This window comes from Cricetulus griseus, chromosome 5 (assembly GCF_003668045.3).
Source record: "Cricetulus griseus strain 17A/GY chromosome 5, alternate assembly CriGri-PICRH-1.0, whole genome shotgun sequence".
Classification (NCBI taxonomy): Eukaryota; Metazoa; Chordata; class Mammalia; order Rodentia; family Cricetidae; genus Cricetulus; species Cricetulus griseus.
This window is the reverse complement of record NC_048598.1, coordinates 39,488,472-39,513,594: the sequence shown is the minus strand read 5'-3', so window position 1 is coordinate 39,513,594 and position 25,123 is coordinate 39,488,472. Positions and strand designations below refer to the sequence as shown.

Below are 25,123 nucleotides of genomic sequence, written 5' to 3'. Positions count from 1 at the left end.
TTGAAAAACCAAAAAAAAAAGAAAAAAGAAAAAAAGAAAAAAAAAGAAAAGAAAGAAACTTGTAGCTTATTTTTCTAGATAAAAACCTTTTTTCCTAGATGCTTTTGCTAAAAAGTATTGATTCCTCCCTTGGCCTATGGTGGAGCTAAGAGATGAAAGCTTGACATTTGCCTGCATTTTGTGTCTCTAGTCTTCACTTTGGCTGAAGGCACAGGGTTGTCATTGTCCTTAACCTTCCCTCCTGCGTCACCTGGGATTCCAGGAACTTCAAAACCACCCAGGACAGACCACCCAGCAGATGAGAGAAACTACCCATTGAAGAGAAGCTATACCCAGGAATGTGTCCTGGGAACCACCTTACCTCTTTAAGGAATAAAGACTTCTTTATTATTAATAACTTTAATTATGTGTATGGAAGGTGGCTGGTACACACGAGTGTATGTGTCTGCAGAAGTATCAGATCTGGAGCTGGAGTCTCAATCACACTCAGATCCTCTAAAAAAGAAGCACCCACTCTTTTTCAGAACCGATAAGGACTTCTTTAATCACCTTTCAGAAGCAGAACTGAGAAAATGATCAACCAGACCCCATCTTGACCAGGACTGCTTAAGTACACAGCTCTCTTGCCTACACATCAGTTCTTTCTCTAAAGCACACGAGGGTAGTTTGAGGATGGGATTGGGGTCAGTGGACCCCTTTATTTGTTCCCTTTTACAGAGGCAGTCACAATGAACAAATCTCTCTGCTTCCCACTGCTCACCTCTTTAATTGCATACAGGGAAGAGGTGACCAAGCCTAGCCTGCTGGGGCTGCTGAAGAAAGGATTTTGCTATAGAAACTCTGTTGCAGTTAGTATTTTAAATTTTTAAACAAATATTATTTCAGTTCATATTGAAAAAATAAATTTCCTACTATCTCTGTAACTTCTTCTCCATAGAGAATGTTTAATATATCATTTTTATTTCTTATAAGCTTGCCAATTTTTTATCCCTTTATCCCCATTCTGCTATATCTCTTTCCCTGCCTTTACACAAATTTATATAAATGTTTTGATTCTCTTTTGCCGGTAGCTACTCTGATGCCCTGCTAGGGGAAAGGCATAAATAAGAGTAAAGCCAATGGGGGTATGGCTAGAACGTAGGATATTACTCAGTAACTCAGAGAGATGGTAAATGAAAAACAAGTCCCTGGGGCTCCTGGAGTCACCACAACATTTAACTCAATTCAGTACATATTTGTCAAGCCCAGTGTGAGCCTGGCATGGTGCAAGGTGAGAGATGAGCTATCCACATGGGCAGGGCCTAAAGACCAAAGTCTGCACTCAGCAAGGAATTAATTGCTATTCTGTAAGGAGTTGGTAATTCATGACCAAGAGAATTCTAATACTTTGGCAAAGATCCCTTTCGTCTTTCTGTTTGAATTTGCTGGAACCCATGAGGAAACCCTTCACTGAAGAAACCATTCCCACTAGGACACATGGGACAGAAATTGCCTTGAGAGTCCACTGAGCTCATTTTCTGCTGGCATTGCCTCCCTTCCCTTAACTCTGTGGTCCACATCCCTACCCTCCAGAATGCCTGCTCTGTTTCATTTACCTCTTCCCAGTATTGTGAAGTGACTTCTTCCTACACTAGGTAAAGATCAGAATCAAATCCAACATGAGAGGGATCTAAACAGCAAGGAACAAAGAACAGGTTGTGGGGTGGGGGTTGGGAGTGTCCAGCTATGATTCATCCTGAGCAAGGAGAAGGCACAGCAAGATCCTATCAATTTTAGCAAACTTCAGGTTGAGGTGCCCCCAAATTACAAAGGGATCTGTTTCTGTAAACTGAGTAAAAATAAAGGGGAAAACAAAACAAACAAACAAAAACGTCCTGAGCAAGATAGTGTTGGGGGCTAAAGAGATGGCACAGCAATTCAAAGAGGACACTGCTCTTACAGGGGACTGGATTTTGGGTCCCAGCATCCATGTCAGGCAGGTTACAACAGCATGTAATATCTGCTCCAGAGGAATCCCACACCAATGACCTCTGTGGTCACCTGCACTCATGTGCACAAACTCATCCCTGAACCCACCCACACATAGAATTTAAAATAATAAATTTAAACAAATAAATATAAAATAAAATATCATTTAAAATCCTAAAAGAGAGAAGAGAGTGTTGGGAACTACCCACGTCTCACCTTCTTGCTGAAGTAAGTCTAGGTAGTCTCCAGCAGAAAGAACCGCTGACATCTAAGCCCACTGGGTCACCGTGAGAACAGCGAAAGGCACAGACTTTCTTCTAAGATTTCTGAATAAGCATTGTCAGCATTAGATAAAAGGCCACTAATGTGTTATTTTTGTTATGCATGAGACTTCATCAGATTGGGATGTAAGAGAAAGGATGGTGAAATCTGACCAATTTACAACTGCTATTTCAAATGTCAGAGAATCCCCTAAGGGTGGTGGAGCCTTCAGGAAAACATGTCTTGGCTTTCTGTCCAGTTAGCCCTGCCAGTGACTTTGCCCATATCTAAGCTCTTATCAGGGATTCCTTTCCTTAAAATACTCAACAGATTTTTAAGACCTCTTTGATAGCTAGCTTTTTTTTTTTTTTTTTTTTTTTTGAAACAAGGTCTCTCTATGTAGCCCTGGCTATCCAGAAACTCTCTATGTAGAGTAGGCTGGCCTCAAACTCAAAGATCTGCCTACCTCTGCCTCCCAAGTGCTGGGATTAAAGGTGTATACAATCATTTCTGACAATAGCTAACATTTACTTTATACCTCAATTTAACAAAGCCCCAGCCAGGTACTAGCAGATGACCCAATGACAATCCACTGTTGATTTGAATGAATGAATGAATGAATGAATGAATGAATGAATGAATGAATTTATGAATGAATGAATGAATGAATGAATGAATGAATGAATGAATGAATAGTCAAGGCAATACAGCAGTGTTTTCCCACCACTGGGAGGGGTTCTGTTATGGAATGCCAGGGTCCCTTCATGGGCAGGAGCTCACCTATAAGCACAAATCTTCTGAACTCCGAGGCTGCTACAGAATCAGTTAACTGGGCTTTTGTGTTCACTCAGCTGCCCATCTAGTCAGTGAAAAGTAATGTTTCAGTTCAGGATTTATGTCTGATTTGCAAACACGCCACCAACAAAAACAAGCCATTCCTCACTGTGATGTAATAATATTAACATTCACACACTTCCCAGTTTTAATAGAGCAATTTTAATGTTTTACCAAGTGTACTGAGTCATCTACCTACTCAACAAGGAGATGCTGAATTGCTACCCTTCCTATTTAGTCTTCTCCTCCCTGGCTGCCTAATCTTAGTATTATTGGTCTGTTAATCCTCCAACTCCTCTGAGTGTATCAGTCATTTGAGCTAACAAAGTTAGAGGCCAAGTTAATAAATAAGATGTGAGAATGAGAAGCCAGATTCTCAGTGCTACCTAGTGGTCTCCAAACTTCCTCTCCTGATATCCATTAACCTATCTGCCCATTCGGTGCAAGAAACGGACCCTGCCTCTGTAAACACTTCCTTTCATCATGACTCTTAGTGCAACCAGCACACACACACACACACACACACACACACACACACACACACACACACACACCACAAAAATTCCTGAATACTTGATAAAAAGGAATAAAAATATGTATGTCAAATATAACTCTCATCTGACAACCCAGTAGCCATGAATGTCTTAAATGCCCTTGTCTGCCTTTCCTCATTCCCACAAAAATCATGATGCTTCAAGGGGAACAGGGAGTTATTAAACATATCAAAGCAATCCAAGATAGTGTATTCTGTTTGAGGGGGAAACATGTCTGTGTATTTCCAGATGAGCGTGCAGTGGGTTAGCAGATGCGTACACTACACTAAGTGGGGAATGGAGCTCGACATGGGACTCCTGGGGCTGGATTCAAAAGAAAGAAAATACCAACCTAAGAGATGCTTTGAGTTTTTCACATTAAAAGCTACTTGATAAATGTATATTCATTCTGTTACAGGAAATAGCATCTAGGTATTCATTTAATTTTTCCCACTTATTTTAGACATGTAAAATGTGATAACTCACAGTCAGTTCCACACGAAAGATTCAAATCCATGGAGAAATAGGGGGTATAGGAACAAGAAAGAGGAGGAAGACTCGTTTACTGTTATATGCTTCCAAAACTGAACCAAAGTCTCCACTTTGAGTCTTCCCTTACTCCTCACACATGCAGCTGGCTCCTTACAGCACAATAAAAAGGGGTCAGAAGCAGCCTCAAGTCCTTCCTGAATAGCCCTATAATGGAACAATCATTGGAAAAAGCATCCTGAATGTATTTCCTACATTGCAGGGATGTCTTCGGGCCCTATGAAGGCAGGCAGTGCTAGACCATCAAATCCTCTCCCCATTGCTATCCACTTGCCATTTAACAAGCAACCTGGCCCCACCTTCAAATAGAAATCACACTTCCCAAGGAACAATAAATAGCTTATCATAAGGATCAGGGTTGTTTTTCCTTCGTTGTCACTGGCCCTTGCTTGAATCCTTTCTTTGTGATATTTAAGATACAAAAAAGGGGTCCCGAAAAGGTGAGCACATGAACTGTCAGAGTATTAGAGGCCCAAGCTGGTGCTCCCACTCACTTCCATGTTTACATACTGTCTCTTCGCCAATCACAAACAGTTTGTTCAAGGGAAAATGTGGTTAGGTTTTAATTTGGTTAATCATGACGTTTTAAACTGAAGATTTCATCCTCACACATACTATCATAAAAGTACCATGTGAGAGATTACATAATGAGATAACATGTTTCCTGATAGTCAAACCTAAAGCTGACTTGGCAAAGACTCAAAACAGTGAAAACAGAAGAAATATATGACTTGTCAGTTGTTCTAAAAGTGCTTCCTTTGTCATCAAGAGACACACAAAGACTAACAGAGTCTAAGAGATGAGAAGCTACCATTTTCACTCCTACACTGACTTTCTCTTTTTGATTACAAAATGTTATTGCCAGGCAGGCGGTGGTGGCACTCACCTAATTTAATCCCAGAACTGGGGAGGCAGAGGCAGGAGGATCTATGTTAGTTCAAGACCAGCCTGGTCTAAAAGAGCTAGTTCTAGGATGGCCTCCAAAGCCACAGAGAAATCCTGTCTCGAAAAATAAAAAAACAAACAAAAAAACCAAAAAAACAAAATGTTATTGCCTTCCGATAGTGCTGGGGATCGAACCTGTGCATCCTGTATGCTAAGCAAGCACTCTATCACTGACCTATGTCCCTCGCTCTTTCCTTCCCCACACCCGCCCCATATTTTACTTCCTTGAAACAGGTCCCAGGGAAATTGGCTCAATGGCCATGGGGGCATGAATCAACAGAGGAAAAGACAGCAGTTCCCAAGTGGTTCTCCTGTGGTTTCTACAGAATTTTTGGAAGTCATAATTTCTGAGTAAACCAGGTTCCCTAGCAACCAAATACTGATTTGAATTTTCTTTCCCACCCTGCCACCCAGTCCCCCTTAGCAGCAGTTGCTGATGGAAGTATCAGTAAAAAGGATGGAGGAATAGACCTGGAGACTTGAGAAGATACACAGCTATACCACCAAGACAAAGTAAGACTTATCAGTGCTCTCTGTGATTTTTAGAAACTGTAATACCAACAATAAAAGATCAGGGAATGAGTCTGATTTACCACTATAAATTTGAATGTGTAGGCCCTTTAAGAAGCAAGAAACCATCATAGGTACTAAAACTTGACAAGCTGGAGAGAGACCTAGGTGAGGTTTGTACCTAAGGAAGGTTTGGGAGTTCATGCTAGTCTTGGAGACACAAACTAGAAATGGCTTTGTATACGGAAACGAGGAGTTGGACAAATCCACTCACACCAACAAATCCATGAAAGTCAGAGGGGTAGGAAACAGCCACTTAGCAGTTCTACAGTGAAGCAAGCCTACAACTGATGTTAAAAATTCACCTAGATATTACAAAGAACTTCGCCCAAAAGCCTGAGGAATTTCCCTGTCCAAAATTCCTTGGTGGGATGGATCTCCACCAAGCAAAAAGGGATAGAGGAGAAGCTGAAGCTCTCAACAAAAAGAAACAGAAGTCAGAATCCTCTGGAACAGAAATTACAAATGTGGATTTGGGGGCCACATAAACCTGTATCAGAACTCCACACATACTTCCTGTATGACTTCAGACGAGTTGTTTACCCTCCTGGGCATTGGTTAATTAATCTGCAAAAAGGGAAGCCATGTCTAGTTTTCCACAGGACTGCTATTCAAGCTAAATGAGCTCCTATACGCACTGTGTCTAGAATATAACATGTGCTTTGTGAGAGTTTGCTTTGAAAATTCACTCTTGTCAGCCATGTTGGTGCATGCCTATAATCCCAGTCTTTGGGAGGTCGAGGCAGGAGGATTAATAGTTCAAGACCAGACTCTACTACAAGGTGAATATGAGACCAGTCTGAGATATATGAGATCCCAACTAAGGAGAAAGGAGGAAAGAGGAGAGAAGGAAAGGAAGGAGGGAAGATGGATCTGCTCTCATGCAATAAAGTTTTAAACGGTCACGATGAGAATTTAATTAAGTAGCTCATTTCTTTTGCTTAGTCTGGAAGAACTTACAAGTCTACACGTCATGCTACATGAGAACATATATCCTGCTGCTTGACGCAGACATTAAATGCAATTCTTTTGCCTTCAGTTTTTCATACAATTGACAAGTTATTGCTATGACATAAGAAACAAAACGAGCCAAGGCTTCGCACCTGCAGCCTTTCTCCAGCACACACTTACTCTGACCTTCGCTTTGCCTCTGTGTCTTTATCCCGGTCCCTGCTGTTTGGCTCTTCTTTTGCAATGAAATAACCAACAACGCATGTAGATTTTAATGCAGGAATGCAAACAAACATCTGTACACCTATCTCTGGCCCATCAAGTACCCATGCAACTACCCACATGCCCCCTCCCAAGTACAACCTGCCTTCACAATGAAGACTCTACAGTCCTCCAACTCTAATGCCACCATCCCCTTGATTTTCCGAATACATGTTCCTACATGTGAATCTCCAATTAGTCAAAAAGATGCTTTAACTGAGCATTCTGAACGTCACATAAATGGAGCCTTCCCATATTGCTGCCCTATCTTGGTTTCCCACAAGCATGCAGGCTTGTGGGAAGGCAAGGCAGAAGGGTACGTCAGGGTGACTTACCAATGTGTAGGTTATTCTCACTACTGTTTGTATGAATACAGAGCTGCCTCACTCAGTACACTGTTGGCAGATGCATTGGCCATTTCAAGAGTTTTTTGCTATCATGAGCAGCAGTGCTCTGGGCATTCTTGTACATGTTTAAGAGTTTCTCAATGGGAAATCAGCCCAACTCATATAAAAACTGGTAAGGCTGGTATGGCAAAGTTTCTGTTGCCACTCCAGTCTTGCTGCATACTCTAAGCAGACCCTATTCTGCTATCCTGATGGCTAAGGAAATAATGTATTCCAAACCATCCTCCCATAACCATTGCATCAATTTAGTATCGCCAGTGCTGTAAGCAGGGCCCCTCTGTTCCATGTCTTTGCCCATCACTTGACATTGATGGGTTTGCCAAGCATGAGATGGTATTGCACCATGAATGGCTTTAATATTAAAATATATTCTACATCCACTATGATTAAACAGCAAGGTACTGGAGCATGAAGGGACAGAGCTGAATAGAAATTGCAGAAATACAACTGATTATTTATGGAAATTAATTCTATAATTGGGGCCTATCTAAAATCAATGGGCAAAATAGACTTTTTAAGCAGGGGCTTGCAATACCCAGATAACCAGGTTGAAAGAAGAGGAAATTGGATCCAGTCTCCACACCATCCACTAAGATAAACACATAATAAAATGTTAATGACAAAAATCGCACAACTACTAAAAGACAATATAGGTGAGTCTCTCTATGACCAGGCTCTCCAAAATGGCAGCTACCAACCAGACACAGCTACTGAGTACTTGAGAAGTGACTATTATTTGGTTTACTATTAACCAAATAAAATTGAAGGTCAAACACTTATACTCAATTCAGTTATTGGTAAACTCCTAGGTACACTTGGGACATGGTTATATGAAATTCCTCTTTTTCAACTAGAAATAGGTGAAATCTAAATACAGACCGAGTATTTACAATAGAAGCTAGTGACCAAGTTGAGATATGCTAAAAGTTAAAAACAGGGACATACAGATGCTCAGAGGTCAAGGCCATGTACTGCTGTTGTACAGGTCTTAGGCTCAATTCCTAGCAGCAGCATGGTGGCTAACAACTGCCTGTAATTCCAGTTCCAGGGGTCTGATGTTCTCTTTTGGCCTTCAAGTACTCCTGCACACATGGTGCATATAAACACGCATACACATACATCCACAAAATTATCTTTAAATCTTTTTTTAACTTAAATAATACACGAATTGTTAAAAATTTTAGAATGGGAGTGAATGTGATCAAAATACATTCTATGTATGTATGAAATATAATGAAACATTATTTCTGAATAATATGTGCTAATAAAAATTCAAATACCAATAACTTAAATACTGATTATTTATTAGAACAATAGTCTTGAGTTAAACATTATTACAATTAATTTCTTCTACATATTTACTATAGCTACTAACAAATTATATGCAAGGTTTATATTATATTATTATAAGGTATTACTTTAAAGCCTGGAAAATAGGGACAGTTTTTCCAAAGTACGACTCAAAAACACAAAGTAATAAAAAAGACAAAAATCATTATATAAAGAATAATGCAATCAGTGAAAATGTCAAATAGTAAACTCAAGCTCATAATCATTAGGAATCATATCTCCAATATAACATAAAGAGGGAATTTTTAAGAGATGATTTGTGGAGAGAGGGAGTAAGTGAGGCAGGATGGTGAGAAGAAGAGTTCAACCCAGCTCATTATGAGAAAGATACAAAGAAGCTGGGAAGGAGTTCAGTTGGGGGAGGGCTTGCCTAGAATTCATGAAGCCATGGGTTTGTCACCACCAAAAGTGGGCATGATGTGCAAGAGCTGTTACCCAGCACTTGGAAAGTGAAAACAGGAAGATCAGAAGTTCCAGGTCATCCTCGTTACCAAGACCCTGGGACACAACAGACCCTGACTCACAAGACTGGGGTACTGAATTACATTATAATCATATCTCACTATTTAGATAACAAAAATATTAAGGCTTTACAGTATATCTATTAGTATATGAAATACATACTCCATATTTACATATGGAAGCTATATATAAATGGAAACTTCCAGAAACACCTAACTCATGTTTTAAGTAACTTTAATTACAGCATGGTGTCATGATTGTTTAGTTTTGACCTCTTACTATGTTCTAATTTATAAAGTAAGTTTTATTAGAAGTATAGGGCTAAAATAGGCTTTGTCATGATCTGCCACTCCAGGGTACCCATTGGGGATCTTGTAGCATCTCTGAGAGCAACAGGGGACTACTGCATTGAGCAAAACTGCACGGTATTTAATCTTAGGCCCAGTGATCCTACTTCTTAGAACCTACCATAAAGATAAGCCATGAATAAACTAACAAATATTCATAAGGCAGTCCTGTACACTCAACTTTTTTGTTTGATTTGCAACTAAATCTCCATCAACAAAACCAAACCAGTCCCCACTACAATGGAAGTACAGAAGACTAGAGGCAGCAATATATCTAAATGAACAATTTGGTTATTTTAACACAGCAGAATCACATTTGTAAGAGGTAATGAGAAAACTCCAAAGTGATCTCTCAAATACACTATTAAGTTCAAAAAGGAATGTGTGGAACTACAGGATGCTACTGTTTTTCTAAGAGGAAAAAAATCAAGAGTTTTGATTACCTTAAATAAAATAATATATAAATATGCACTGAGCATACCATATGCATATATGCATATTAATTAGTGCCTTCCATCTGCATATGCATGTGTTTATATCCATATCTCAGTATATATACATATACATATATACCTTCCTAATTCTGCCCACTGAAAAAAACAAACAATAAGATCTGGAAGCAGCAAGAGTCCTTAATATCTAGCCTCTGGTATCTAGATACCATTTGTTACTAATGAAGATTAAGGCAGGAAATAAATAAATCTGAAAAACCTTGTTAAACCAGAAAGTAATGAATCTGTCACTGACTTCCTAGTTTCGTCAAGCAGATTCAGAAACCAATTTAAAGACTCTCCTACTGGAAAAATGTAGAAAGAAATTTGAAATAAATGACCATCTGGAGGCTGAAGCAGGAAGATTGCCAATTGGAGGCCAGCCTGGTCTAAAAGCAAGACCCTGTCTAAAAAAAATTACAAAAATCAATAAATAATCACAGGGGATTTAAATACAAACTGCATTAAAATCCATGTGTTCATAATGATATTTACATAAACAATACGACAAAATATTTCACTGGTCTCATCTGGAAGCTACTAGAAAACCAACTCATTATTTTGAACATTAATTAAAATAGAGGGAAGGAAAGCAATCATTAGTTATACCAAAAGACATATACCTCAAGGTAACCAAATGGTTGATATGTTTCACAGAGAAAAGTTCCAGCTAGCAAGTGCAGATAAAAGGCTGGATGGATTTTATAACCTGCTCTATAGTGACAGTGACCCTCAGCAGCTTGAAGGGCCTGAGATAATTCTATCATAGAAGGAACAGGTTGACAACAACAAAGCCCACTGTGTCATCCATTAGCCCCTGGATGTCAGTCTCAGCACCTCACATACTATCTACCAGACCTCAGTCAAGGTGCAGTCTCCTAACTCTTCCCCCAAAGAAGCAGGGTTTCTGTGACCACATGTATTGGGATGGGTACCACACTTCATGTGATGAGCTACCAGCATGCAGGAAAAACAGGAAAGAAAAGAATGTAAAGATGCAACCTGAAGTCACAGAATGCAGAAATTCCACAGGACCTGCTGCTGTCTCTTCAGCAAATAAACTCTAGGGAAGAAAATGAGGAAGGGATGCAGATAAAGAGAGAGGAAGTCAACTATAAAAACAGATGAATCCCTCAGCTATGAGCATCATTTGGATCCTGAATGTCACGAAGGAATCACTAAAAAACAGAAAGAAGAAATCAAGAGAATCTGCTCTTCCGGTATTTGATTTAAAAAAAAAAAAAACAAAAACAGAACTGTTGTTGAAACAAGTTAAGGCATGCTAATTATGGTTGTATGAAAAAAAATGGTCCTTATCTTTTAGAAATAGTAATCTAGTCAGTACAGACAAGATGATAACCATGTCTGTAATATGCTTCGAAACTAAACACAGGTAGGGGGAACAGGCAGAGGAGAGAGCACAGGCTGGCAAAGAGTAAATCATTAAAAAACCTTACGATGGAGTCAGAAATTAATTCTGGTCTCATCACCACTACTGTTACCCACAAGACATTGGTGAGAGGTCCTAAGCACGCTGTGTCTCCATTTTTCTTATTTATAGATTAGAAGTAAGGATAATTATTGCAGTGAGCTACTGCACACACTAAGAAGGAGAATGTATATAAAATAGTCAGTACAGTACCTGAGAGCAAAGTAAATATTCAGTACGCATGAGCTTCTGTTTAATACAAGTAATGCCGCTGTAAGTCACCATCACAAGCTACAAGTGGGGGAATCTGAATGGAATCTATGAATCAAAAGCCAATACCCTTCCCACTATATTAGGATGCTTCACCTGCCTCTACCTCGTCTCTCTGCATCCAGTCTCTCTGCAGAGACTGAAAACAAGAATCAGACTCTTAGTAGGCTTCCCTACTTATACTAAAATCTCTAATGACATGGCTTCTCGCCCTCCACTTATGTAGAAAAGAGACAATTAACCATCTTTTGTGATAATGTTGCAACTGTGTGGTTAGTCGCAATGGCTATTCATCTGCAGGATGTATTTTTATCCCCTTATAAATCAATACACACACTCATAAATTCACAACGATTAAACATTGTGCTGTTTCATCCTCCTTCCAAAATACATCTCCAATGTATTGTTACCACTTCACCAGGGGTTGGCATAAGTTATATAGTGTTAAACTGAGATTTTTAAACATACAAACTAAAAACTAACACAGTGATAGACATTTAAGCCTTGCATGGAGCAGGCCCTCGCATAACAATGGCAAGTTGCCAGCGTTTTCTGAAGACTAAGGAAATACTTGATTTTCTTCAATGAAGTAGATAGTCCCAGCTCTCTTTAATAAGAGACATCACAAATCCTGAGAAAGTTCATCAGTATTATTTTACTTCTTCATGCAAGAATTCTGACAAAACACCACTGCTGGATCCTCTCACAGATACCTCCCCTGTCTAGTTGTTTGCCTCTTTGAGAACCTCCATTTTGCATTTTCTTCCTTGTCTTTTCTATCACACATCTTGAAGGCTGGAGTTCCCCAGAACTCAATGTTCTGTTTTCTCCTACATAGTTTCCCAGGAAAATCTCATACAAATCACAATAGCACCTACCACATTTCATTCATTCATCTTCTATCCATCCACACACCCACTCCACAAACAAGTGCTGTACTCCCTATGTATGATAGGATTTTTTTAAATAGGGAAGGATCAAAGAGATACAATCTTGCCCTCATGAGCTTTACACTTGGCTTGGGGTGTAGTATTAATGTTAATCCCAAAATCACAAAAATGAACATACAACTGCAACACTGAGGTGACATACAAGGGAGGAGTTGCATGGTATGGTAAGAAGTTAGAATAGAGGGATTTAACCTTGCCATGGAAATTGCAAAATGATTCCCTAAAAAATGATGACTGAGCTGAGATAAAACTTGTAATTCTATCCCAGCCTCGCTTCTGAAAGCCAGGCCAGAATTCCAGCTGCTTATTAGGCCTCTCCATCTAAGAGAACAAACATACCTAAAACACAGTATATTTTAAACTGATCCACTGACTTTTTCCCTCAATGCTTGGATTTTCATCTCAGTGAGCAGGATCCATTCAGAAAATATTACCAGTTATCCTTCATCTTATTTCATCATTTCCCCCCAATTTTACAGGTTCCTTCCAGTTCTGTTGCTGTTTTCATCCTCCTCCTATACCTCTTCTCCAGGCTAGCTCTCAGCATCCTGACCAGGCTGGCATTAATACCACAGCTCACTTGTTCTGTCATTGTCCCCCTTTTTAGTCTCTTCTCTACACTTAAAAAAAGGCCATGCCAAAAAGACATGTCTTCCCTCTTCCAATGATACCCATTGCTCATATGCTGGGTAAAGGTTCATATTCTACAGTGAACTCCACATAGTTCATCAGCCTCAGCTTCCAGTCTTCCATCACTTGGAAAGAGCAGGCACGTAGAGCCATATCCATGTGGCTCCTCATCACACAAGCTCTTCTGCCTGCAGTGGCCTGTCTCATCTCCCCCCTGCTCCCAGACCTGCTTGTCCCAAAAGGCCAGTCTCTGAACTAGCCAAACAGTCAGTGAACGAGTAGAGTGAGAAAAATAAAAACGTATCAAGCTGTCATTTATTGTCCAACCTAACACCTTTAGAGGGTGAAGGGGTACGTATCAGTGTTGAGCAGTGGGAGTGAATCAAGACTGTTCCCAGGGAAAACGGGCATTCTGTGGCCCTATCTCCCAACTCAAGTGCTTTCTTATCTCAGCTCCCAAAGCATGTTTGTGTATTCACCACAGATCATGTGTTCACGTGACAATTCTCCTGCTTGCCTGGGAACTACACAAAGCTAGGGCCTGGCCTCTTAGTCTCTGTATCTCTAGCATCTCCCTGGTGCCAGGCACTGCGATGACACAAATCATCACCAACAAAAGCAAATGTTTGTTCAATAAATTACTGGAGCAAATAAGAAAGATTAGCTGCCTTAACCTTGGCCAACTACAACAGGATCATTCTCCATCCAAGCTAGACTTCCTCATTTAGCTGAAGCGAATTTTAAATGAGGGCATCATTTTCATTTAAAAAAAAAATCCAAGCTTCACATCAATTACTAGCTGTCAATCAGCCAATAACTACTTATACAATGCAATCAAGTCTTCTGGCTTGGTGGGCAGGACAGAAGAGCATATATTTAGCTGGGACCAAGAAAGTATATAAATGATGGGTGGGGGGTATAGCTCAGTGGTAGGGAAGCTTGTCTAGTAAAACATCCATGGTTCCGTTCTCTGCACTGAAATAAAATTATCTGACCGAAAGCCAAAAGTAATAATAAAATACGTGTTACAGGAGTACAAAAGGCAAGGAAGAAACTACTCTTAGAGCACTGAACTCAGACTTGAGAAAGGGCTTCAGTATCAAGAGAAACATAAGGGAGAGGCCATTCCAAGGCTGCCCTGAGGAAGCAACAAAGGCGAGCAGATTTGCCTTGAGGGAGCTTTCTCAGAGTGTCACGGGTCTCTAGCACATGAGAATTTTCTGGAGATGTTAAGAGACTCCAAGAGATTGTTAGATTGTGGATTCCTCCATCGGAGTATCTGTGTGAGATACATAGTAAGGTATATTCTGCTTATCCCCTCATAAACTTCTAATCCTAGGAACTGTTACATGACTATCTTAGGAAAATCGCTTTCAGACAGAACGGAAGTCACCCCTCTTCATGAAGGAACCATCTCTGTGTCACCTTACTCTACCCAGGGCCTTCGGATCTTCTCATGAGAAGTCACGTGAATCCAGGGCCTCTACCACCACACTGGAGACAATGAATGCACCCTCTCTCTCCACACTGAGGAGAGGCTGTCAGGAGTGGATGGGATGCTCACAGCACCTCTGAGGCTGTTATGAGACCCACTTCACTTACCATTTACCTCTCTGAAAACAGGTACGAAAAATGTCCCCACATTCCAGGCAAATGATGTTATTTCTCAGGCGGGAAAAGCCGTAAGTCACCATCGAAGTAGAATCTATGGGTGTGATGAGGAACTCAAACTACTGCTCTATCTGCCACCATCAAATAAAGCAGAGAGCCATCAGAGAGGGAAGCCTTACTTAAACCATGGTCTCCCCGTGGCACTATAAAAGCACCTTCTAACAAAGGGCTCACTCACTGCACTTCCTGTGTCAGAGCTACTTCTTGGGTCCGGTTTTCTAAAAAGGCCAGTCGTGAATCAACAGGTCAATGGCTTATGTGGGGCCTATGTGGTCCCCGCCCCAGATTTTCGAATCAAACCTAGGACCTCAGACCTGCTAGAAAAGTACCCTACCTACCCCTGAGCTGTACTTCATTTCATGCATTGAGGTCAGAGTCCTCACCCAAACACCTTTTCACTCTAGTCTTCCTGATAAGGTGAACACAGACTACAGACTTACAGGTGAAATCGATAATGTAAGGTGTTTGCTACAGAGCCTTCTATTGGCATAAATGTGTCCCAGGAGCTTATCAAACTATCATGGAGAACTATAAAATCACAACAAATGGGGGAGGGGTGTGGTTCAAGTTACAGCAATGTCTATTTAACCAAAGGAGAAGAAAAGCTAAAGGAAGCCATTCGACTTGTGATTCTCACAGAGAATCTGGTGCGTAATAAAGCCTCTGCATGGGACCATCATGGAAGTGAGATGCTTCCTGAGATTTGTTGACCAAAATTTTCAAAATAACAATCATCATCGGGATTTTTCCTTTCGCTACTATCTGTGGAGGATGGAATCGCCAAGTGAAGAAAAGAAGCGCAAAGCTCTGGTTCTTATTAAACGGCCTAGGAGCCTTTCAAGTCTCCAATACAGCACTATGGAATCAAAAGGGAAAACAAGTCCGAAAGTTCCCTGAACTTCCATGCTCTAACTCCACCTATCCTGTGAGGTATAAAGTGTATGACTGTCAACTCACGAATTCTATAAACACATCTGTTGAGATGGCGGGAGGCTGTGAGACAGGCAGAGGCAGGTATGTGCTGCAAGATCTAAGGCTTAACGGGTAGGAGGAATGAGTGGGGCAAAGTGGGACTGAGCACAGGGCCCTGAGGGCAGCGGGAGGATCTGGGTTTGGAAGCTTTTGGACAGCAGGTGGGAAGAACACAGGAAAAGTGGCTCCTGGTTAAGATACTAGGGCAGCCCATTCTCAAATGAACCTCCTCTTGCAGGTAAAAACACAATGGCGGGAGGAGATGCCAAAAGAGGGGCTATAGGTGGGCATCTGTGGGCCAGAAAGACATGTAAAAGCTCCAGGAAGAATAGGAAAGTGAAAGGGGTATTTGGAGGTAAGCAAGGCCAGCCCAAGAGAACAGATTTCTGAGACAGCTCCCAGTGGGAGCCTGAGTGAGCTCACTGCACCGTCAGGGCTCCATGTTGCTTTTTTCCAGGTTATTTTGGAGCAAGCAGCTGTGGACCAAATAAACTGGGAGTTGGGAGTGCTAGAGCTTTCCCGGGACCTCTCTGCCAGGAGAGATGCCAGCATGGAAAACCCTGATTGCTACCACTGCAGTTGAATGTCCGGAGACATGAAAAGAAAATCGTAAGAGACGGTAAATAGAAGACGGAGGTGCTGACTGAGCTCCTCAGACACATAAGAAGATCACAGGAGAGAAGGATTCATCAGCTATGGAAATCATGGCTATCCCAAATTAAGATGACCCTAACTCGGAGTTGAGGTTATCTGTTCCAGTATCCTGTTTGCCATGTTTACTTCCCTGTCAAATATGTTTATAAAACTCCACTCTGATGCAGAATATCCAATCTTAATAAACTACCACACAGATTTATTAAAAACTATGCCTGCATCTAACGTATTTCTCCAAGGTTTTAACACATCACAGACCTTAACTAATTAAGTTAATTCCTTCAGTTTGATCACTATTTGAGTGCAAAGTAGTATACTCTGCCAGCTGCCGTGGGGGTTTCTGAGATGAGCGAGACAGTCCTGCCTTCTAGTAGCTTGCTCAGTAGCTTGCATTCAGATTAGGGAAGCTGTACTCTTTCCCACGTGTAGGGAACTGAGCGACTTACAACCGAGAAAATACATTTTCGCTACACATTTATAGGAAAATGAGGATCAGATTAATACCTGTGACTGCAGACATTGCTTGCATTCCTCTCCATGTTTATCCTATCCTGGTTTACCCCCAAGCGCTCCTGTCATAATTGCATAACCGCAGCATGTCATGTTGTTTCTTACTGCAACTGTAACTTGTAAAATTAAACTTCAGAGCTGAGACAGGCTAAATGATTGCCTACTTTAAAAATATGTATATGTATAATTTACACACCACTTCAGATAAGCTCCTGAGTTATGAGTCCTAAAAGTCAAAACTGTCACCACTTTTTTTTAAAATGCAGTTTTAATACTGCAGTTCTTTCCTGCACAAAAGAGCTATCCGTGTGTGTGTGTGTGTGTGTGTGTGTGTGTGTGTGTGTGTGTTTTCTCAACAGTATTTTGCACTGTCTGTTACAATCTGCTTTTCAGGTTTTATCGAGAACAATTTACTAAAAGAAGGGCCATGAAATAGCTTAAAACTCACATGTTTGCTAAAAACTCATTAGTAATATAAAAATTATTTCAACTTGGATCAGTGACATGGCTCATCGGATAAGGGTACAAGCTACCAAGCCTTATAACCTGATTATGACCTCTGGGACCCACAAGGTACAAGAAGAAAACTGACTCATATAAGCTGTCCTCTAACCTCTGCACGTACATGTACATGTTCAAATACATACAAGCACACAATAAACAAAAAGGTTACTCAAAATACTTCTACATACTGAAATAGAGAAGGACCAGAGAAACATATGAACACCCACCATATATACTATGTGGGGTCTTCACACCTGTATCATCTCCCATAACCCTCCACCCACTGTGAAGTGGAGCCTGTCCTGTAATCATTTCCAAAACTGTATTTTTGAAGAGCTGTACTTTTTTCATGAAACTAAGTCTACCCCTCCATTATCAGAGTGAATTCTTATTTACTAGATGCCTGGGTTGCTTAGCATAGTCAAGAGGTTCCTGAAAAGTTAGAGGTGAGTCAACTTTTATGTGAAAACCATTTTCACGTAAAATTGCATTATAAGAGCAAATGTGCCAAGCCTCACTTCTGATTGACAATCTGTGCCTGCTCGGAAGGAAGCCTTGCTGAAATGCATTCCCATGCACAGCCTCAAACCCACGACTCCGACAAGTTTAGGTTTCTTGAGTTTAGCTATGAGGAGACCCAGAATTAAACAGTTTAAACCAGTACCCACAGCCTAAGACAACAGTGACACAGCAGGAGGAAAATATGTTCATTGACACACAAAGCAAAGCCACGCCCCCTTTACACTCAATTCTAACAAGCTGAAGGAAAACAAAGCATTGCATTATAAGACAATGTGAGATGAACATCTTCTGCTATCTCACATCCTTCTTCCACAGAGTCCGGCCAGAATTACCATCATAGTCTAGAAGAAAACTTTGAAGGATACAAAAGCCCATGACCTTTGTATTTAAATGTGCCTGCCACGAAAGGTGTTTATATGGCTACCAGTTACATAGATGAGTTGAAAGGAAGCCTGTGGTAATCGGTACACTTGGGTCTCTCTCTCTCTCTAAATGTCCCCTGTATCTTTCTGACTTAAAGGAAGCAGAGGGACACTTACAAGGTTTTTGATATCTTCTCTGATAAAGAGATGCAATACAAGTGACCAAACAAGAGTCTAGGGCAAACCACTCAGATAAAACATTGATCAAAGCCTGCTCAGTGCCAAATCCAACACTGTATGAAAACACCCGCATCCTGGACATGGTACAAGGTGTGAACCATCCTTGGTAGCATGGCTGAATCAGTCACAACAGACAGAACCAATGAATGGAGTTCTTCATTCATATCTTGTGACTCTTTAAGAGAGTCAAGTCATTTCTTTTAAGTGTGTGTGTGCTGGGCTGCTGCTGCTGCTGCTGGTGGTGGTGGTGGTGGTGGTGTGTGTGTGTGTGTGTGTGTGTGTGTGTGTGTGTGTGTGTGTGTGTGCATAGGCAAGAGAAAGAGAGTGAGAGAGACAGAGAGGAGAGGAGAGGAGAGAGAAAGAGAGAGAGGGAGAGAGAGAGAGATAGAGAGAAAGAGAAGAGAGAGAGCCCAAGTACATCTGATGAATGGAAGACAACTTCAGGTGTCATCTTCAGGAACTTTGTCCACCTCTTTTGTGACAGTATCTCATCAAACCACTTTATACAATACCCTATCAGCTCCCAGAAATCCATACAAAATGATTAAGGGAGGTAGGTAGGTTGAGGAAAGAGTAAATTACTAGCCAAGAAAACAAAATTATCCGTTTTTTTCAGCTTGGAGTGAAAACTTAACCCTGAAGAAGGAAGCTAAGAACATTGAGATCCTTCTAGAATGAACCTTTTCCTCTCTACCACCCGAGTGAATGGAGGGCAAGTGGGTGTATGTTCTAAGTTAGTGTGTGTGTAGTTTATATTCCAAATGAGGTAAGAGCTAAATGCCAGAGTATCTCAGCCCTCCCATCTAAGGGGTCCAGAGCATGTGTCCTTGCTGCTTTCCTAGCGGTCCCGTTCTCTGGCCCTCCTTTGCACAGTACCAGACATAGATTACATTTCAATGCTGCACTTGTGAGCACTGATGTGCTAATTCCAGCGTAGTTTCTAATGCCTTTAAATACGCTGGGCTGTTCTATCCCATGGACCGTTCCTTCCTTCAAAGTAGAAAAACAAAAACAGATGATGGAGTTCAGATTCACTTCCAAATCCCATCAATTAATTGGATTTCCACACAGCCAACACAACACATACTCAGTCGATCGTATACCCCAGCTCCAGAAGTATGGAAAAGGGCAGAAACCCCCAAATTCTGCACCTCGAACTTAACAGACCCTTCTTAACCATCACCTTAATCTTCCCTATCAGAGCTGAAGTAGCCTGGGGCCCACTCTACCCAGGTCTTTCATCGTGGTCCATCCGGATTCTACCAAACTCAAAGGTTATGCTCCTTAGGTAGAAAGTGAACCCCATCGCCTTGAACTGGAAGGTGTTCCACAGAACCATGTGTAATGAGCTTGTCAGTTCCCCACACGTCTAAAAGGGGGAAAAAGTCCTGCAGGAAATCTGTGGCCAACGGGCCCCCTCCCAATGTCTGAGTCAGAGAAAAGCGTCTTCACAGAGCTTCTGGCTGATCAGGGTGTATCACTTTCGGAGCTGCTCAGCAACTGAACTTATGGCTGTCTTCCAGCCACGCAGAGAACAAGCTCTATTTTAAAACACTTTTTCCTAACTCACATACGACGAAGGTAGCTAGCTCATAGGTTGTCAACTTCCTACTGGAAACAAATCACTTCCCTCTCAAACTGTGCTTGCTATCTCTCAAGATTAATGCGTGTTCCAGTGTGTGTATTTTTATCTCTGGCCATGCAACTCTATAAGCAAAGAAAGGCACCCCCAAATTTTATCAACATGCCTGCCTGAGCCATTCAGGGCCTTCACAAGAGGAATGAATGGGCGATGAAAGCCCTTCAGCCTAGAGACTTCTCCCACACAAGCATTAAATATGGGCAAAAAAAAAAAAAATCTCTCTGGAGGGAGGGGGCAGGGTGGATGATGAGGAAGGACATTAAGCAGCCAAGCAAAGGCAGCCCAGGCGCCGCCGCGGCACTTCTCGAACTGCATGCAGAGGGGAGAGAGATCTGCTCATGTAATATAGCCAAGCACCCTCGGGCTGCCGCGCAAGGGCACGAATAATAAATACACCCAGGAAGGCAAACAGATGTACAGAAAACAAGCCACCCTGAAAAGGTCAAAACTTCAGAAATCCCGGGGATCACATCACCCACATAAATGCACCATTAGTGGAAGCGAGAGAAGGGACTTGGAGACTTAGCAAAAGATTCTAAATTTGGGTGTTTTTTGTTTTGTTTTGTTTTTTGTTTTCCTTCCTTCCCAGCTCCTGCTTGCAAAGTAACAGTGGCTACAGGCAAAGCTTGAGAAGAGCAGGAAGGCTGAGGGCGGCGCGGGGTGCGGGTGGGAAGGGAGGGGTGTCTCACACCAGCCACCCAGGCCTCGATGTGACGAAAGTCGTCAGCAGCCCTAACCGCATCCCAGCCCCTCCACCCAGCAAGCAGACGCCCCCCCTGCAGCTCCCCCAGCCTGGCTCCTGTCCCTTGCAGCGAGCAGCCCCGGCAGCCCCGCAGCGGCAGCGGCGGCAGCAGCAGCAGCCCAGCCCGGGCAGAGTGCCGGCAAAACGGCAGGATCGCGGCTCCCATCCCTTCGGCAGACACCCCACAGGCCTCCCTCCTTGCCCACCCGGGATGCCCAGCGCGCCGGCGGTGGCTCCCGCTTACCTTGGGCGCTCGCGCGGGGGGGGGCTGAAGGTGGCAAGCCCCCCGCCCCCCGCCCCTGGCCTCCTCGCCTCTTCTCTTCCTCCCTCCTCCGCGTCCTCCTCCTCCCCACAGTGTGGCCGGGGCTCCCCCTCCTCCCCGCTGCTTGGAGTAAAAGCCGAAAAACCCCGGAGCCGGGCCCGCGTGCGTGCGTGCAGGAAGGCGGCGTGCGGCCAGCTCTCCAGTCACTGAGCGCGGCGCGCCGCTCGCAACTAAAGTGTGAAAGAAGCGGTGGCCGCGGCGGCCGCGCCACGGAACGGCCCCCCGGGAGTGGGCAGGGAGCGAGCGGGAGCTGGCAGACTCGGAGCGAGGAGGGAGGGGACCTCCGCGCCCAGTCGCTCACTCGAGGGGCGGGGGCAGCCAGACACTCCCCCGCCGCCCGTCCTCTCCCCTCCCCACCTCCCCTCCCCGGCTCCCGCGCGCGTCCGGCTCTCCTCCCCCGGGGCGGGGCCTGCGGAGGACGGCGGGCGCGGCGCTCCGGGAAGAGGGCCCGACGGCCGCGGCTGCGGGGAGGGAGGAGGAGAGGCAAGCTTGAGGATGTCTGTCTGTCTGCCTCTCTTTCTCTGTGTGTGTGTGTGTGTTGTGTGTGTGTGTGTGTGTGTGTGTGTGTGTGTGTGTGTGTGTGTGTGTGTGTGTGTGTGTGTGTGTGCTGTGCGTGCTGTGGGGAGAAGAGGAGCGAGCTCTGTGTGTGCGTGCGTGTGTGTGGTGTGTGTGTGTGTATGTGCGTGCTGCAGGAAGGGCGGACTGCGTGTCTATGTGGCGCGTGTGGGTGCCGCAGGAGGGTGGTGTGTGTCTCTGTCTCTGTCTCTGTCTCTGTCTCTCTCTCTCTCTCTGTCTCTCTCTCTCTCTGTGTGTGTGTGTGTGTGTGTGTGTGTGTGTGTGTGTGTGTTGCACGGAGGGCGAGGTGTATGTGTGTGTGTGTGTGTGTGTGTGTGTGTGTGTGTGTTGCACGGAGGGCGAGGTGTGTGTGTGTGTGTGTGTGTGTGTGTGTGTGTGTGTGTGTGTGTGTGTGTGATTTCGCGCGAGGTGTGTGTATGTTGCACGGAGGGCGAGGTGTGTGTGTGTGTGTGTGTGTGTGTGTGTGTGTGTGTGTGTGTGTGTGTGTGTGATTTCGCGCGCACACCCGTGCTGGCGGGAGGGCAGACCCAGCTAGGAAGGCTGTGTCTTGTCTGCCCTTCCCAGGGCCTGTCACTCGGTTGGTGGCATGGGAACCGATGGAGGCTTCACGGCAAGGGGGGGGGGGCGCGTCTGTCCTGCAGATCCACAGACCTGGGCCCCACAGAGGGGCTGTGCCTGCTCAAAGCTGACCGGAGAAGGCTGCACCGCCTGGCCCTACCCCTCCCAAGTCGGGCAGGGCCGGCCGCCGCCAAGGCCACGAGGCCCGCCTCTGAACGTCCCCACCTTGCATTGGAGCTGCAGCGCCTGCAAGATGAATGAAGGAAGCTTCTGCGACTTAGTGAAAGCCAAAAGCTGCTGGGGAAAGATGAGGACGCCCTGCTCTGCTCTCCCCACCCTCGCAGGCCTCCTAGGACGGAAAGGGCGAGGCCATGCCAGCTGAGAGATTGACAAGGGACCCAGAAAGATCATCCCCCACTAGCGGGCCAGTTCTTTGTGGACCCCCACAGGTCAAGCAATTTCCTTCCCTTTGGGAAGAGGTATTTTTCTCCTCATCCCAGGCGTACTGGGCATTTCGGGTGCACACTGAATTGATCTTTCTACACGAATAGCCTTTACCCGTCTTTTGTGCAACTTCCCCGCGCTTCATTGCTCCTTCATTGCCTTAGACACGTGAGGAATGCCAGGCCCCCAGAGCGAGGACACCCAAGAAAACAATGGGGGTAAAAGATCCTCGAGGCTCAGACCTCACCGATTACACACACACACACACACAACCGAATCGCTTTCCACATTGAGCCACGATGAAGTTGGAAGACAGAAAAGACACAGCTGTGACAGTGATATGACACTTAATTGAAAAGTAAATTCGTAATTCAGCTTAATGAAATGAGGGGAAAACCCACCCATTAGTGTCTGGAAAATCGGCCTCTTCATTTTTAAATCCAATTCTTTTTTTTCGTCTCTTTTTCGACTTCAAAGGCTAATATTACATTGTTCATGAAACTCAACTTGGAGTGCATCTTTTTTGTTCCCGTATTTTAGTTTATTTTTCTTTTTGTAATCTGGATGTGTAGCCTAGCCCCCTTGAAAGGGAGTGGCTAGGAAAGGACAGTGCTTGTGGGAAATTTTATCAGCTTTTCTTTCTGCAAAATGGAATTGATAGCCTCTTCCTCATGGGAAAATAGATAAGGCAAGAAGAAACTAAACTGAGGTGGCATTTAGAGTAAGACACTTTGTGTCTACCATAAGTAAATAAACAGGAGTGGTCATTCTCAATAACGATGAGAACATTAACCCCAAATTTAGCATACTTCTTTATTTCCTCTCTAAGTTATTTCTTGAAGTAGGTGGGGATTGCTGCTAAGCCTTTCCAAGTAGAGCCAACCATTCTTTGGGGGTGTTTAGGACATGCCCCCAAATCTTCTCTGGCAATAAAATGAAAGAAATATATAACCAATGTGAAGATTAGGGTTGCATCCATGCCAACATTTGCATAAAAGGAACATTGAGGACCGCATGCTCTGTTCTTCACCTCTTCTCTCCTTCCTGCATCCACACAGACCACCCTAGATCGACACTAGATGGGCCCTACATAGATGGAGCTCTCTGCCAGAGACATGTCTTGAACCCTCTTCCTTCTGGTCTCAGGCAAGGACTGGTACTGAAGAATTCCTGAGCTGAAAGCTCTGAGGTTGCCTTGTGACTTAAAAATCCTCAGAGGTAACAGAAGGTCACAGAGCAAGCACTTTCATACATGTCCTGCTGAAAGCCGACCCATTCTGTGAACCTCTAAATTCACAGTTTGAAAAATCATCAAGGTATTACATGTTCCTTTGTGATCTTGTTGTTTTTGAGTGACAGTATCTCATGTAGGTGGCCTCCATTTACCTTGAATTATCTTCCAAGTTCTTCCCAAATGCTGAGATCTCTGGGATGTGTCACCATACCAGGATGTGAAATGTTTTTAAATAAAAATCATCATAATTCCACCATCCAGAGAGAAGCACTTGGTAAGTGCTTCAAGCACGACCGTTTTCCTTTCATTTGTTTTACTGTTATTCGGTCACCACTTATTTATTGAGCACCTCATTAGGGGACCAGCTAATTCATCATCGGGTCCCAGTTACAATACACCATTAGTGTTATTTGTTCCTCTGAGAAACTATCCATTCAAGCCTCACTGATGGATTCTAATTATTAAATGTCCCTACTGACCACAGGCAATCTAGTTTCATGGGGCATGAAGCACTTACAATTTTGAGCCACTTTTAAGATTATTTTAAAAAAAAAAAACATCAAAAACTCCTTAGGGGCAGGGAGGTGGTGGCACAGGCCTTTAATCCCAGCACTTGAGAAGCAGAGGCAGGCAGATCTCTTTGAGTTCGAGGCCAGCCTGGCCTACAAAGCTACACAGAGAAATCCTGTCTCGAAAAAACAAAACAACTAACTCTTAAGGAAGGTTTATATACATGGGGATCATATGTAAGTCTCATGAGGGTTTTGAGGACAGCAGGGTCTACATAGCAATTTATAGGCCAGCCAGGACTATATAGACCCTGTCTCAAAAATAAATAAATAAATAAATAAATAAATAAATAAACAACAACAACAACAAAAAACTGCTTGGTCAGCCCAACCTACTAGACATTTTATTGCAAAATAACTTCTACTGACACATGAGTAGTGAGATAAAAATAT

At 43.2% G+C, this 25,123-nt stretch overlaps 1 protein-coding gene across 1 annotated transcript in view; it reads right to left on the bottom strand.

Annotated features, from left to right (window-relative positions):
* The window catches only part of C5H1orf21 (chromosome 5 C1orf21 homolog), a 210,434-nt gene extending 188,795 nt beyond the window's left edge, over positions 1-21,639 (bottom strand). Inside the window, exon 1 of the mRNA XM_027417381.2 lies at positions 21,272-21,639. The gene's annotated coding sequence lies outside the window, so the exon portion shown is untranslated. The remainder of the gene's footprint in view (positions 1-21,271) is intronic.
* Positions 21,640-25,123: the final 3,484 nt, after the last annotated feature.